The 15,751-nt window shown below is 45.5% G+C and overlaps 2 long non-coding RNA genes across 2 annotated transcripts in view; both read right to left on the bottom strand.

Annotated features, from left to right (window-relative positions):
- Positions 1-15,751, bottom strand: part of LOC138283292 (uncharacterized) — a 57,522-nt gene that overhangs the window by 20,421 nt on the left and 21,350 nt on the right. The gene's annotated exons all lie outside the window — the stretch shown is intronic.
- LOC138283291 (uncharacterized) lies at positions 9,381-11,334 on the bottom strand. The gene is made up of 2 exons (XR_011201170.1): positions 11,272-11,334; positions 9,381-9,814 (listed from the first exon to the last, which is right to left on the bottom strand). It is a non-coding gene; the product is annotated as an uncharacterized lncRNA (long non-coding RNA).

Here is a 15,751-nt window from a genome sequence, read left to right as displayed (position 1 = left end):
TCTAATTTGCATGCAATGTGAAATCACAGGACATGGACCTTGACATCGACCTATGCACAGAACCATGGCACAGAGCTGTGAGACAGTTTCAATAAGGTCCAGGCGAGGGGCTCACATGAGGAGCCTCCCACCTCCTTGGCCTCTCAAATATGATGTAGCGCTGAAAGGATCAGGGGAGGGAGCCCACTAACCCGTGGGCCTCGCAGAACATAAGCATGGCTGCAAAGTCCAGGGAAGAAAGGCACTTCCCCATGACCTGGCAATGCTACACCAATGGCTATGAAGCATAGGGTAGGGACCTCCACTGCCCTAGACCTGGCAACCATGGTCTAGTGCTGCAAGGCCCAGGAGATGGGACCATGGATAGGGAAGTCCTCTATCATTGTCCTAACAATAATAGTGTAGCACTGCAACCCAGGGGAAGGGTGTTGTACCACCCCACCATGATCCACATCTATGAGGCCCATGGGAGTGTTGTCCCATCTTCTGGCCTCACAACTGTGATTTAGTGCTGCAAGGCCCATGGAATGTGTCTCCACTGCCCTGGGCTTCACATCCATAGTCTGGTGGTGCAAGACACAGGAAAGGGGAGTCCCCTTCCCTGGGCTTCATAGCCATGGACCCCAGACATCGCTGCAAGAGCCTAGTAGGGTGGCTAATTTTCCAATATCACTTCACAGGACAATTTATGCCCTTGAAGAAACACTGAACATGTACGGACATGTTTTGTGTGCATAGACTTTGAAGATGTTCATTGGGGAGCAGGGGAATTTAGAGTCATATTCCATATTTTTGGGATTTCATTCTAAACCTCCCCTTTAAAACAGGTCATGTTGAAAGATAATTCATCTGGAGATTGAGTTTACTGAATGTGATTACGCTTCATACTATATTTCAATTCTAATCCCTTTATCACCTCCTAGGGATCATAACAGAGTGTTGATTTCCTGGGAGGGGCAGCCCCTTTGCCTTTCCATCCGAATCACTGACACCCCAATTGTGGTCTAGTGGACTACTTGGAGATATGGAACCAGGAGATGTGTTGTTTAATCCCGGCTACCTATATGGCAAAATAATGTGCTCTTGGAAATCACTATTCTGAATTTATTGACAGGTCCACAGGAGTTATGCAGCTGTGCGACAGCTGCATTTTTCGCATTAATATAGATCTGTTAGCAATTTAGTTCTTAGTTATATTTCACATATTTTTTTTTATTTTAATTCCCTAAGAGTACTAGCTATTTCCAGGAAGTTGTGTTTCTTTATTTCTTTTGTGTATCATATTACCCTTATAGAGTGCATACTTCGAGCTGAGTCGCCTCCAGGTGATTATTAGGGGCCACAACTGAGAGGTCTACAGTAGATGCTGAAGGCAGTGAAAGTTTCTCACAGCGCCTGCTGGTGCGTAAAAAAGGTGTTCATAATACATAGTCCTCTAATCCTTGGCCTCTCTGCAGAGCCACAGAGCTTTAGTCATGCATTTATGTTGTACTTGTGATTCTGTGCCCATGTGTATGAATGAGATACACAGTTGTCAACATATTGACAAGAAGAAAGTAAAAGAAAATACCTTTGTTAGAGATGAGTGGGGGGTGGTGAAGTGAAAAAGAAATGAGGAAGTGTATTTAGAGTAAAAAGAGGGGGCTAAAAAGGACAGAGATGAGGTGTAAGATTATGGAGATGAGCGAGATGTGGAGAGAAAAGGGGTGTATGTGATTACCATGTAGTGAACCTAACACGAGTGACCGAGACACTCTGAAGACCACTACCCCCTGTACAGACCTCAGTACTGTTTAATCCACAGTCTCTCATTTTCAGAACGACTCAATTTTCAATATTAATTATTTACAACAAAATCATTTTTGTCAATTAATCATCCTTAACAGCCAAAGATGATTTGACAAGCCAATTAGACCTGGCTGGTTTTAGGAGTATGTAAGTTGTTGTGTTGTATGTTTAGAAGCAATGACAGAAAACTCATGGAGGCACCAAAATACTGGTCGGTTGGCACACTATGGGAAAAATAGAAATGTAGTTTAGAGTTAAGCAATGCATTTGATTAGATAGGCCACATGCCCTTTAGAGACTCCCTTTTTTTCCTCCCACATTAAGCCCAGCATCCGCAAACAATTTGTTTTTTACAAAAGACTAAAGGCCAGATGTACAAAGCTAGTTTGTCGTAACAAATGGACAAATTTGCCTTTTGCGACTGCAAAATGGCCTTGTAGTGTCTGCCATCCCTATTTTGTGAGTTGGTAACCTGTTACGATTGCGACTCGCTATTTGGAAGGGGCGTTTCAAGGGCACCCTTTCCTAATAGCGACTCACAGGCTCATGTATGATTGTTTTGTGACCTTGAATGCAGTCGCAAAACAATCATAGTTACCACCAATTTCAAATTGGTGGTAACCTTTTTGAAAATGAAAAGGGGTCCCCAAGGGACCTCGTCCCCTTTGTGAATGGGGGCACCAACATTTTTTCAGAGCAGGCAGTGGACTGCCACGTCCCTGGGGATATACCGAAATATACGGAGGGGGGACCACCACCCACTGGGGCATTTGAGATACTTGGTGCGGGGGGGGCGGTCGGGCTCCCCCCACAGCCCCGAGGTCCACGACTCCCTGGGGCATTTAACAAATTAGGGTGCAGAGGGACTCAATCGCCCTCCCCCCCCCCCACCGCTGCTACGGGTATCACCACTTCCCCGAGGCATACATAAAACAACAGTGAAGGGGGTCCGTTTTGGATCCCTTTTAGCCCCAGGGAACACCATCTCCCCAGGGCTATGATTGTTGGAGGGTGGCCACGCCACCCCCCGGTGGAGCCACTGATGGCCCTGGGGACCACTACCCCCCAGGGGCCGGCTCCTCAATAACAGATGTTGTTTTGCAACTTGAAAAACATTTTATTTTATTTTCATTTTGCTTGAACCCAGATATCCTAAGTTTGAGGAATCTTTTTTGCCTAATTTAATCTCTACTCTTTTTGTGTATCTGTGTGCTTATTTTTTCGATCTCCACTGAGGACTAAGGCTTATATATTTGCCTCTGGACATGTGTTACAATGTTAATTGATTACATTTTCACCTAAGTAAAGATCAAGTTGTACCAAAATTGTGACTTGGCACAGGCCATGCCTTTTTGCTTGCACTTGAGGATTTTTTTGTTGAATTAGAAATTCATATTAGAAAGTTAATCACTCTACCTGTACCTGAAAGTCAGAGTCAATCATTGTGCATCTTTTAAAGCTGGGTAGGAAATAAATGTTTGAATTCGCTTCTTTTTCATTAAATGTGTTTTCTGCCAGTACATGGTGCAAGTTGGGCCCACACGCGATTTTCTGATTTCACCTCTAAAAAGGAAAAAACGTTCCTTTCTTCAGAACGTTCTCAAGGCTGCCGTTATATATCACATTCACATCCTCCCGCAATTCATTCTTAAGGGAAAATAATTTTGAATGTTTGGGCTCACATGCAAACTAATGCTTGGATCTACATTCTGCCCCAACCATAGCAAGCAAGATTCAGGCAACTTGATCTTCCTTCACAAGGGTGAGGTTTACACGGGAAGGAAAGCAGCAGGAAGAATGTATATCTAAAATGTACATGCATATTATTGTCCAGTGTCATTAGGTAAGCCAATAGGTCTAGCCTTTATGGTGCAAATGATAGGTTAGTGGTTTTATGAATGGTTGTTCATAAATCCTTGTTAAAAATGGGGGGAAATCAAAATACTGTAGAAAGACAAACATATAAAATATAGATATTTTCATCATTTATGAACTGGATGGCTTATTTTCCAAACTTAATGCAAGAAAACGAGAACAAAACTTAAAACGCCTATTTATTGCACGCGATCCAGCTTAAAATGTGACCTGGAATACTTGCACATGGCGCTAAGGAATGATTAACGTGCAAAAAAAATGCTAACATGTGCAACATGCCATAAGGAAAAATTAGTTGAATGCTGCAAAAGTGGCACTAGACCGTTTTGTGGCACGCAAACATATCACAAAAGGGTTAGCACCATTTTTGCACCGAATTAGCCTAAAAATAAAACGCACAAGCAGGAAAGAGTGCAATTGCAAGAGATAATGAATCATCAGGCCAAGAGAGACCCCAGGGAGACCTCAGTCACTCAAGGACGAGCCAGAAGGGTCCAGAAAAGTCCTAGGAGACGGAGAAGAGAAAGCGCAAGTGGCGTTTTAGGCAGAGAGATGATGCAGCACCAACACCAGCTCTTTGTAACCTCCAAATTGCCAGTCGGTAGGACAGATGCAAAATGGCAGGCAATAGTAAACAAAATCAACAGCGTTGCAGAGGTGAAGAGGACTGTCACTGAGGTCAAGAAGCGCTGGCACAATTGCAAGCGTAGGACTAAGGAGAAACTCACCAGGAACCATAAGGCAGCACTGCAGACTGGAGGTTGAAGTCCTGCACCATAGGAGGACCTGGATGAGCTAGAGATGATGGTTGCTGCGGTCATCCCGGAGGAGCTGGTCACTGGAATTGCAGGAAAGGACACCACAGACTACCAGGAACCACCACAAATGCAGGGTAATTTTCAGGGGGGGATATCTGGAACTCCACTAATGGCAGAAGGGGGAGGCACATAGGACACACTCAATGCATGCTGAAGGGTTGCATCAGGACACATAGACCCTGAATCAACTTCATGGCAGGCACCCCGTCATCATGCTGCAACAATGCCTGTGTTGGTGCAGGGAGCACAAATCTGTACAGGAGCAGGGAGAATTGCAGGGCTGTACTGCATTCAAATAAATATGGCACATCACTGCGTGTTTAAACTGCTGCAGTGTACTGCAACACATCTTGCAGCTGCCCTGAGCCATGCCAAGTGAGAAAAAATCTGCCCTAAAGCTTGCAACCTGCGAAACACAATCCATAGAGGATGACCCCAAAACAACCAACACACAACCATATGCATCACATTCGGATGGCCACAAAATAAAATGCATACAACACATTGTGCATGTATGTGAACATCATGTGTGCAGCTGTACAAGTGGCTGCAATCTCACCATCTGACAAGATAGAGGGCTAGATCAAATAGGAAATGATGGTGAGTGCTGCTGTGCAAAATTAGGCAGCATCACACACCATCATTTGTAAAAGGCACAGATGTGCCACATACATAAGAATACATCGCAACCCTGTGTACCCCCCTGCGCAAGTGAAAATCAGATGTTGTGTGCCAATGCAGCCACCCTTGCACCATATTGCAAGGATGGCTGCATTGACGGGAAGAATGCTTTTGTGCAGGAAGTAACACCTTCCTGCACAACAACAAACTTAAAGTGCTCTTACTCTGTGTGCAGCAGAATGCAGCACACATAGTAAAAGCAAAAACTCCAGTAGAAATGTAAGTATTACTCCTAGATTGTGCCATGCTAAACCCACCTCTGGTCTGGCGTCAGATATTGGCCCAGCATCCGGTATCCAAACAGTCCAAAATCTGAGGCAGTGTCAAAACACAATGGGTGTTGTCGTGGTACGCCCACAGCAACACCCATTCCTCACACATTCCACGCAAAGTGCTTGATGTGAAGGGGCCATATATACAAGTTGGCGTCAAGGCACAAAAAGTGGCTTAATGCCACCTTGTACATACGGGACAGGGCATTGTGCCACCTGAGCCTCACCAAAAGTGACACTCAGGTGAAGTAGACACACGGCAAGTATGGCTCTGAACCAATTCAATGGTAATTTACCTAGATAGGAGTACAAGTACAACTTATTTGTGTGGTACAGGAAAAGCTAACCTTATCAGTGATGGCTGCCTCTCAGTGTTGCAGGATACAGATCCAAATTTGCCTGTTGGCAGATGCACCACACTTGCCAACAATGAAATTGCAGGACCCCACCAATGACAGGTGAAGTGCCATATTTACCTGTCCAAGATAAAGTACACATACACATTGTGAATGGCTGGAACACTGGATGGCAAATGTATTCACTAGAGGAATGTATGTAGCAGCCATTCTGACAGCTCCTTGGTCATAGGTAATGCACATGGTAAACCTGGTAATCAAGACAGTAAGCATATCCTAGGCCATTCCCCCAACTTGGCCAGTGGACTGATGAGAACTCCAGACACACAATCAACTTACACAATTATTAGGCTAAGATAAACAGGATTTATTGTAAAAACATGTACCAAAAATTACCTAAAACCTACCCTATGCTAAACTAACTTATACTAACTAAGCTTAACTAACAACTACACCTACCTAACCTATTCTAAATTTATCTTACACCTGTAACACCACACTCTAAACTTTGCCCCCACCCCCCTTAAGAGACAAAATACAAGTAGGACAACATAAGCTAAGACTACATGTACTAACCTAACCTATGGCCTAAACATATACACAAAGACTGTGACATGACCCTCCAGCCAACCCCCCAACAATAAAAAAAATGAGGACTCTCTTCCCCCCGCTATACTTAACCTAACCTATGTCTACCCTACACGAACCTAATACTACGTGTTAGACTTTTCATCCTTGGGTTGGCCTTCCTTAACTTTTTGCCTCTGTTTCCCAGGTTGTTGATGTGTGCTGGACTCTGATTTTGCTGTTTTTTTACTCTGGGCACTTTACCATTGCTAACCAATGCTAAAGTGCAAGTGCTCCTTTAGAAAATGTGTATGTAATTGGCTTATCCACGATTGGCATATTTGATTTATTAGTAAGTCCCTAGTACAGTGCACTAGAGGTACCCAGGGCCTGTAAATCAAATGCTACTAGTGGGCCTGCAGCACTGGTTGTGCCACCCACATAAGTAGCTCTGTAATCATGTCTCAGGCATGCCACTGCAGTGTCTGTGTGTGCAGTTTTAACTGTAAATTCGACTTGGCAAGTGTACCCACTTGCCAGGCCTAAACCCTCCCTTTTCTTACATGTAAGATACCCCTACGGTAGGCCCTAGGTAGCTCAAAGGGCAGGTTGCAGTGTATGGTTAAGGTAGGACATATACGTGGTCATTATGACCCTGGCGGTCTTTGACCACCAGGGCCAAAACGACAGGAGCACCGCCAACAGGCTGGCGGTGCCTCCCGGTGTATTTGGACCGCGGCGGTAGCGCCGCTGTCGCACCGCCTGGGCCGGCGGTCTACCGCCATTTTAGCCCCGGCAGTGATAATCCGCCAGGGCAGCGCTGCATGCAGCGCTGCCCTGGGGATTATGACTCCCCTACCGCCAGCCTGTTTCTGGCGGTTTGCACCGCCATGAAGAGGCTGGCGGTAAGGGGACTCAGGGGGCCCCTGGGGGCCCATGCACTTGGCATGGGCAGAGCAGGGGCCCCCAGGCAGAGCCCCGTCGCGCATTTCACTGCCAAATGCGCGACGGGTGATACTGCACCCACTGCACATCAGCATTGCCGCCGGCTCAATTACGAGCCGATGGCAATGTTGATCTGACTTTTCCGCTGGGCCAGCGGACGGTAACTCTGTTACCGTCTGCTGGCACAGCGGAAAAGTCAAAATAGGGAGCCAGCCATACCGCCAGCAATGGCGGTATTCTGGCTCCCGCCGCCGAGGTTGTAATGACCCCCTTAGTAATGTGTTTTATATGTCCTAACAGTGAAATATTACTAAATTCGTTTTTTACTGTTGCAAGGCCTGTCCCTCTCATAGGTTAACACGGGGGCTACCTTTAAATCTGATTAAAGTGTAGATTCCCTTTGGGAGTGGATGGACATGTGGAGTTTGGGCTCTCTGAGCTCACAATTTAAAAATACATATTTTAGTAAAGTTGATTTTGAGATTGTGTGTTTGAAAATGCCACTTTTAGAAAGTGAGTATTTTCTTGCCTATACCATTTCTGTGACTCTGCCTGTTTGTGGATTCCCTGTCTGGGTCAGTTTGACAGTTGGGCTGGTTGCACCTCACACTAGACAGTGACACAAAGGGTTTTCTGCATTTCCTGATGAGCCGTCTTTGCTAGGAGGGAGGGTAGGAGGGGTCACTCACACCTGAAAGGGCTGTGCATGTCCTCACACAATGCAGTCTCCAACCCCCTTCTGAGTGTCTGGGGCCTGGCATGGGCAAGGCAGGATTTCACATTCAAGAGAGACTTTGCTCTGAAGTAGGCCTACTTCAAAGGAGAAATTGGGTATAAGAAGGGCACCCGAAACCACAGAGTTTAGAACACTTCTGGAAACCAAGAAGAACCTCTGCCTGGAGAAGAGCTGAGGAAGAAGAGCTGCCCTGCCTGTGACTGTGCTTTGTGGAGCTATCCTGCATTTGCTGCTTCTACCAGAGTAAGAGGGCAAAGGCTGGACTTTGTGTGCCTTCCATCTTGTGAAGATCTCCAAGGGCTTGATTTAGAGCTTGCCTCCTGTTGTTTGAAGTCTCAGGTACAACAAAGACTTCTCTCTGCCAGCACCTGGAGTCTCTGGAGAGACTCCTACTCTGCCCTGTGGTGCCCATCCAGTTCCTGGGACCCTGAAAGGAGAATCTGGCAGCCTTAGTGTAAGAAATCCACGCACAGAACGCCGTGCGGGGAAAAGACCGCTGCAACTCCGATCTGCGGCTGAAAAATCGACGCTCCGCCGGCTTCGTGGCTGAAAATCGACGCTCGCCTGCAACACGACCAAAGAATCACTGCACGGAGGTGGGGAAACGACACGCAGCATCGCTGACGGAAGCTAGGAAATCACAACCCACGCTGCGTGGTTTTTTAATCATCGTGCGGCTGGATTTCCAACGCAAGTACCGCTGGGTGTGTTAAAACAACGCTTGGCCTGCCCGGACCCGAGAGTGCTGACCAGATCGACGCATCACTCTCTGTCCGACCCGATAAAAGGAGAAACTACGCAAGGTCTCGCTCGTGAGTGAAATCAACGCATCGCAAGCCCTTTTTGACGCACACTCGCCAGTGCGGGGTTATTTTTGATGCACCCAAGGTACATTTTCACGCTAACAGTGTTAGTGTGTGTTTAAAACTACATGAAAACTCTTTTTGCTTTTTAATTGATAACTTGACTTGTGCATTGTGGATTTTTGTCATTTTGGTCTTGTTTTGTTTAGATAAATATAATCTATTTTTCTAAACTTGTGTTGAGTCATTTTGTACTGTTCTCATTGAGTTATTGTGTATGTTGGTACACATATTTTACACCTTGCACTCTTAAGTTAAGCCTACTGCTTGTGCCAAGCTACCAAGGGGGTAAGCAGGGGTTAGCTGAGGGTGATTCTCTTTTACCCTGACTAGAGTGAGGGTCCTTGCTTGGACAGGGGGTGACCTGACTGCCAACCAAAGACCCCATTTCTAACACTACCCATCTAAAACCCAATCTAAAACTATGTAAAGCAGTAAAAGGGAGGGGAAAGAATTGGGAGGTTGTACAACACAATAAGTTCATTTCCTGGTTTTCTTTATTTTCTTTTTGATTTATCCCCACATCCTCCAGTTCTCAGCACTTTCCTCCTCCAATTTTGTAAGTCAGGCTAAAATCTTGGCCATGTACCATCTCATGTCTTGTTCAAACTGGCTAGCAACAACAGCAGCAGGTGGCTGAACTGGTGCCTGGGTCATGACTGGTGCAACTGACATGGAGAGCTTTGGCCCGGCTATGGCCCTCTGCACCCCTGATGTTTTTAATCAAGTTCATTGTGTGGCTGTGGCTGCTGTAGAGGTCCACCATGTGCAAACGCACCCCATTCCCCAGATGCCTTCTCACTGCGAAAACTCCTTCCCATTCGGTGGTATCCTGTCTCAACCTCCATTAGGGGCCGGTAACATTCGGTTCTCTAGTGGAAAGCTCACCTCTGGTCTTGTGTCATATTGGCAGCTGAAATATAAAGAGAAGCAAGCATCAGTATCAGCACTGGGTAGAGGTTGTACAGACATATTATATACACTGTAACTGCAGATAAAACATACAGTCCGCCACACATTCCTCAACAATGACTTACTCCTCATCTATGACTATTTCCTACCAGCCATCAGAAGTATCAAGTACATGTCAATGGGATGACAGCAATCCATTGTGAATCAACAGAGCCCAGAGCTGTTTGGACAAAATTGTCCATGACCAACATTTATGTCATTAAAAGTGTGAGGATAATGTGCCCCAACAAGTCTGGATTCGGGGGGCTGTGCATGCAATCCATCACCTCAGCACCCCTGGTGAAATATCAAGGCTTGCCCAGTCATCATGGATGCAAGGTGGGGGCCATATGATAGGGGGTCTGCTAACTTCCCCCAGGCTATTCTAAGGTTTGGTAAATCATCACTCATGTGTCCTGGTGTAAGACCTGGCCTAAGCATATGTTACAAAGGGGCACGTCATTGCCCATGATGTGCCCACATGTACAACTGATGCAATGTTCCCAGAAAGTTTAGTCAAAACCTGAGCTGCACATCAAAGTTGTCAACACATTACAGAACTGAAGCCCCATACCCCGTGCTATGTTGTACTATATTTGTTAAATGGCACACACACATGGTGGCTGTGTGGGTGCTCTTTGGCCCATGGTGAATTTGGCACTGCCCTGGGTGCTGCAACAGTATCCCGATACATTGTACATCATTTGTACATGCAAGTCAGATGTCATCAAAGTACCAGGTACGCACACAGCATTCACATCATGTGCATATGTGATGTGACCTACTTCATTCACAAACATCATGGTGGCAGGACCATGTTGTGAAAAACTGCTGAGATCTGGCATGGAAAGAATCACAGACCTTTCCCACAACCATCTGGAGCTGAGTTGTCTACTAACTGTGTACACTACTGACTGTTGTGCACCACAATATGGCTCCTTGCAGTACTACAGACTCATTATATCCAAAGGATACTAAGGCACCTGTGGTGCATGTGTCTCCTATGTAAGCCCCCTAGAGACCTCTACAGATATAACCCACATCTGTACAGCCTTCTCAGTAAGTGTAAGATATGTGTGGCACACAGTGCTGACAATAGTGCTGTGACAAAGTGGGTGTCAACAGGGATGCTATGTACATAAACAGAAGCCCTGAGACCTATCATGGTAGACTTCAGTGAATAAGTGGCCAGCTATTACAATTCCTATTACACACAATTCCATGCCGGCACACGCTGCCCCTTGAGTGACAAGCAAGCCATTCTCATTGCACAACATTCCAACAGACATGATGTCCCCATTCATTCTTCAATGATATCATCATTGGTCAGGCAAAACCATATTTTATAGCATTCCACACTTCAGACTGACTCACACCAAACCCTGGCTTAGCACACATGACGCACAAGATGACACTTACTGGCTGCATTGGGGTCTTCAAATCAGGCCACCTCACCAATGGTGTAGGGCTAAGGTCTACCTGCAAGACATGAATGGAAAACATTGCTTTGTGTTATTTGGACATCTCAGTTAATGAATGACATTGTTTACTGTCAACTTGTTAGGCTGAGTGAGCAAGTCATCCTAGTGGCAGATCATAGCAACTGACAAACATCTATGATCAGTCAATCACACATAGTCTCAGATAATGTAGACCCATGTACCTACAGACCATCACTGTCCCTGACACTCCTGTATTGCTTCTCACCGCACCATTCATACACGGCATTGTCGTGCAGGTGTCTGTTAGCTCTACACCTCCATGACCATATGGGACTGCTTGACACTGTATTCTGCATCTGAGGGGCATGCAATGGTTGTTGCAGTGACTATCCCATTGTGACACCCATAGACTTTAAGCCTGCCCCAGATTTTGTAGACATCTACCTCATTGTCACAGCAAACTGACAAACTACTTCCCAAGGGTTGTGTGGGTATTCCAAAGCGTTGAGGAATGGTGTGATACATCCTTCTGTGAAGTAAGTTATATGTGTGTGCCATCACAAGACACATACACAATCAATAATGCTATGGGAGTTTACTCACGTGAAAATAGTTGTACCTACCTTCACATTGACTGACTGAAATCACGGATGTATTGCCAATAGTGTGTGGCCAGCCATTGTTGGCATCGTATACCAGTAATTTTCCAGGGAGGGATAAGAACATGGGCATAGACATATGCCTCAACACAGCCACACTTGCTCTGTGGTCCTTTGCTCTGCCCTGTGCTCTGCATTTGTTGGTGCTGGTTACTGAGTAATGTGCCAGTGATGCAGCAGATGCAGGGCAACTCCATACTGCCAGTGTGAAGCGGCAGGTCTGTGGAACTGGCTCAGCATGTGTGTGTTGTAATAGGCATAGTATGTATAGGGTGTAGGTGATACACAATGTACAGGAAGAAGGAAGTGTTATTAGTCTGGACCCAGTGCATAGTCAAGCTCCCTTAAATGGCCTTGGCCAATGACACATAGGGGTCAATAGAACAACAGTGGTGCAGCACCAATTGCATCAATACAGTCCTTGTGGCCCTCAGTGCACCCCTTACCCCCGCCATGTGTGCGCTTAATGAGAATTAAGGCAAAGCATGATGCAGGTAAGGTCCAACTGCATCTATTTATGTGTAGGTAAATTATGTACTCAGCAGGAGTTGCAACAGATCATCACGACTTCTGCTGAGTACATGGTGGGCCATCACATATATTTATATGCCCTCATATCACACCTTCTTTCAGCAGCCGTTCAGAGTGCATGAAAAATGGAAGTTAGGTATTTCTCATTTTAACCAGTGGCTTATACATTTGCCTCCCAAACAGGTTTTGGGAACCCCTTCCATATATGATGCATTGTGCAGGCCTCATTTGGTGCTGCTCAATACCGAGTTTCTATTTGCATGCATCACAACACTTTGTAATGCTTGTGCAGGGAAAGGGTACATCTGTCCTGCATCGGCTTCATTATTATACATTTGAGTTGCAGGCCTAAGGTGGCACTGAGGCTCGTCATACAGGTAGCATACGATATGTCCAGATCCACAACCATTACATGCAGCACTCAACCGTATCTGCAACTGTCATGCACATGCAAAAAATGGACTTTGTATGGAAATGGGAGATTTACCAAATGCTCCACCAATCTTTATGCTAGTGGTGTCCAAACTTTTTAATTACGTGCCCCCGCAGTTGAAAAATAAAAATCATTGGGCCCCCCTCTCAGAATTTTTCACAAATATTTTTTAAAGATGGCAATGTTTAAATGTGTCTAGATGTATTTAAACATTGCAGTTAAGTACTGTTGCCATTTTAAAAATGCAATACCATGTTTCTGCTTAAAACAAAACACTGTTATCTGTGAAATGCTTCTTTTGGCCAGAGCCTGGCGCCCCCCATGGGACCACTTGAGGCCCCCCTGGGGGGGGCCTGCCGCCCCCCCAGTTTGAAGACCCCTACTCTATGCTTAAGTTGGTGGTTGTTCCTTCCTGTCCCAAAAACTCATGTTAGGTGGTGGAGCACATTGCTCCACCGCAGCCTCCTTGGCTCTGTGGGGTAGCCTAGAGTGACATGGCACCCAGTTCCAGCATCAGGGGGAGATAGTGCTGAACCAGGCATATAAAACCCTCCAGCTCATCGGCCGATATCCTTGCCATCCTCCCTTTCCCAGACATACTGGATTGCAAATGCAATTCACCCCAAAATAATGAAATTGCAAACAACTACCCCAACAACTATACTACCCCAGACAAAGACCGAATCTGTACACTTACAACACAAAAGACAGATTTAAAGACAAATAAGACACAACACCTACAGGACACAGCACAGTAAACACTCAAAACACTCCAAAACTCCTACAGCATCAGCTCTACTCACCCTCACACAGTTACAAACAATAAGACTGTGAAGTGAAAGTGAAGTCACAGTACCATGTTTGTGGACAGGGTGTCCTGTTTCATCTCTTCCTGGGCATGTGCGTCATGTTTCTAGTCATGCTAGTTTTTTTACGCATGACGGCCATGTGCCGATTTTCCCCAATTTGTGTGTGGACCTGTGGACGTGCGTGTGGACCTGTGGACGTGCGATAGACGTTCAGGGGCTACGGGTCTTTTAGCTTAGGAGAATTGTATGGAATATGCGCATGCATCAACGTTTTTGACGCATGACAGTCATGTGTTGATTTTTCACCAGGGTGCGTTAAAAGGCGTGTGAATGTGTGATTGGCGCTCAGCGCCCAGGCATCATTTTACTTACATTGCAGTGTGGATTTGATGCGTTTGTGTCATTTTCTTTGATGCATGACAGAATTGCATGAATTGTTGGCCTTGAGTGCACCCTGATTCACTTACCATTTCACATGGCCTGTGCTACAATGTTGTATATGTAGTATGGCTGCATGTGCATAACTATCCAGTAATGTCATAACGGTGACATTGGTATGTTGAATCCTTAAGTTTGTCTAAGAGTCTGCTACATACAATTACTCATATCTTGTGCTTATGTGCATGTGTAGCTACACTGTGTCCACGCACATATTGACACATATGTGCTATGTGCGTACATATGTGTTTGAATACTAATTTGTGGTTGGACTACATTGTTATGTCTGAGATACAAATGTACACATACCCACAACACAATATATCTGATGGCCTATGTCCAACACATAGTAAGGCATGTGACAACCCTGACAATTGTCCTCAGAGTATTCAGTGGACTAGGACTGCATTAACATCACGTTACCCCTGTCAATTTACGTGTACAAGTGTGCCCACTCTGTGGTGTGTTGTTGGATTTTAATTCATGTTGCTCTGCTACACGTGTGGCATTTGGCTCCCCATGCAACTTAGTTGCAGGAGATGTTATGTCCACATGTGTTAGTAAAGGTCAGCATATGCTGTGTAAAGACATGTGTAGTGTCATTTCTGTAACATATAACCACAGTGGTGTGTTCATGGGATGTGAAACCTCACATTACTATCTTCCTGCATGGACACATGTTGGCATTTTACAAATGCATTGTAGTAACATCAGTGCCACCTATGTTTCCGTATGTCGGGACACATGTGAATGTCATTTCTTTCAGTCACTGATCTTGTAATACCCGTGCCCTTAATTTTGTGCCAGGTTGCCTTTTGTTCAGAATCCATACACATTACCATGCCTGAGCCATTATAGTGGTACATGTGTGTTGAGATATGTGGTATATGTGTGCCTGCCTCCAACTGGGCACTCACGTTTGTCGACATCATGGTTGTTATGTCTGTCACATACAATGGCATACCACTCTGTAGCAGTGTTGCAGTCTGGCATGGATGAGTGCCTTCTCATCACCACAAGTGTGTGAGTTTGTATGGCAACACAAACCCATGGTTGCATGTGAAGGGGCAGGTTATTGGTGCTCCAGTTTACTCAGCTCCTTATGCACAAGCATCAGGCCCGTGACAATGTCATACATTAATGTAGCCAGAGCAGAGGTGTGTGGGTTTATTGAGCGGGGATCTTGACTCTTCATGATTGTTACTCAGCAGAACTATGCACACTCCCCAGCAGACAGACACATGCATAATTGTGATCGTACAGACCAGGATATCACATTTACCTCTGTGGTACAGAACTCTGGGTACTTGCACATGTAAGACATGTCTCATTATTTGATGTCCTTAGTTGTTTCCATGGGTAACTTGTTTAGGGGTTGTATATTTGTTGTGACTTCAATTTTGGGAATGTGCCAGGGTACAGATGGTGTTGTCTGTCGCTTCCTCCTGTCATGGTGGCATGCAATGGGCAAATACTAGGGTCTGCTAGTGACCAACATGACTGGTTATGTACTGAACTGGCCACCCTCTCTGTACATATGTTAAATGTTGACATGTAGACATTGATGTGTTGTACTGTCACTATTGG

This window comes from Pleurodeles waltl, chromosome 3_1 (assembly GCF_031143425.1).
Source record: "Pleurodeles waltl isolate 20211129_DDA chromosome 3_1, aPleWal1.hap1.20221129, whole genome shotgun sequence".
NCBI classification, from domain to species: Eukaryota; Metazoa; Chordata; class Amphibia; order Caudata; family Salamandridae; genus Pleurodeles; species Pleurodeles waltl.
Note: the sequence above shows the minus strand (reverse complement) of the source record. Positions and strands in the feature narration are given on the sequence as shown.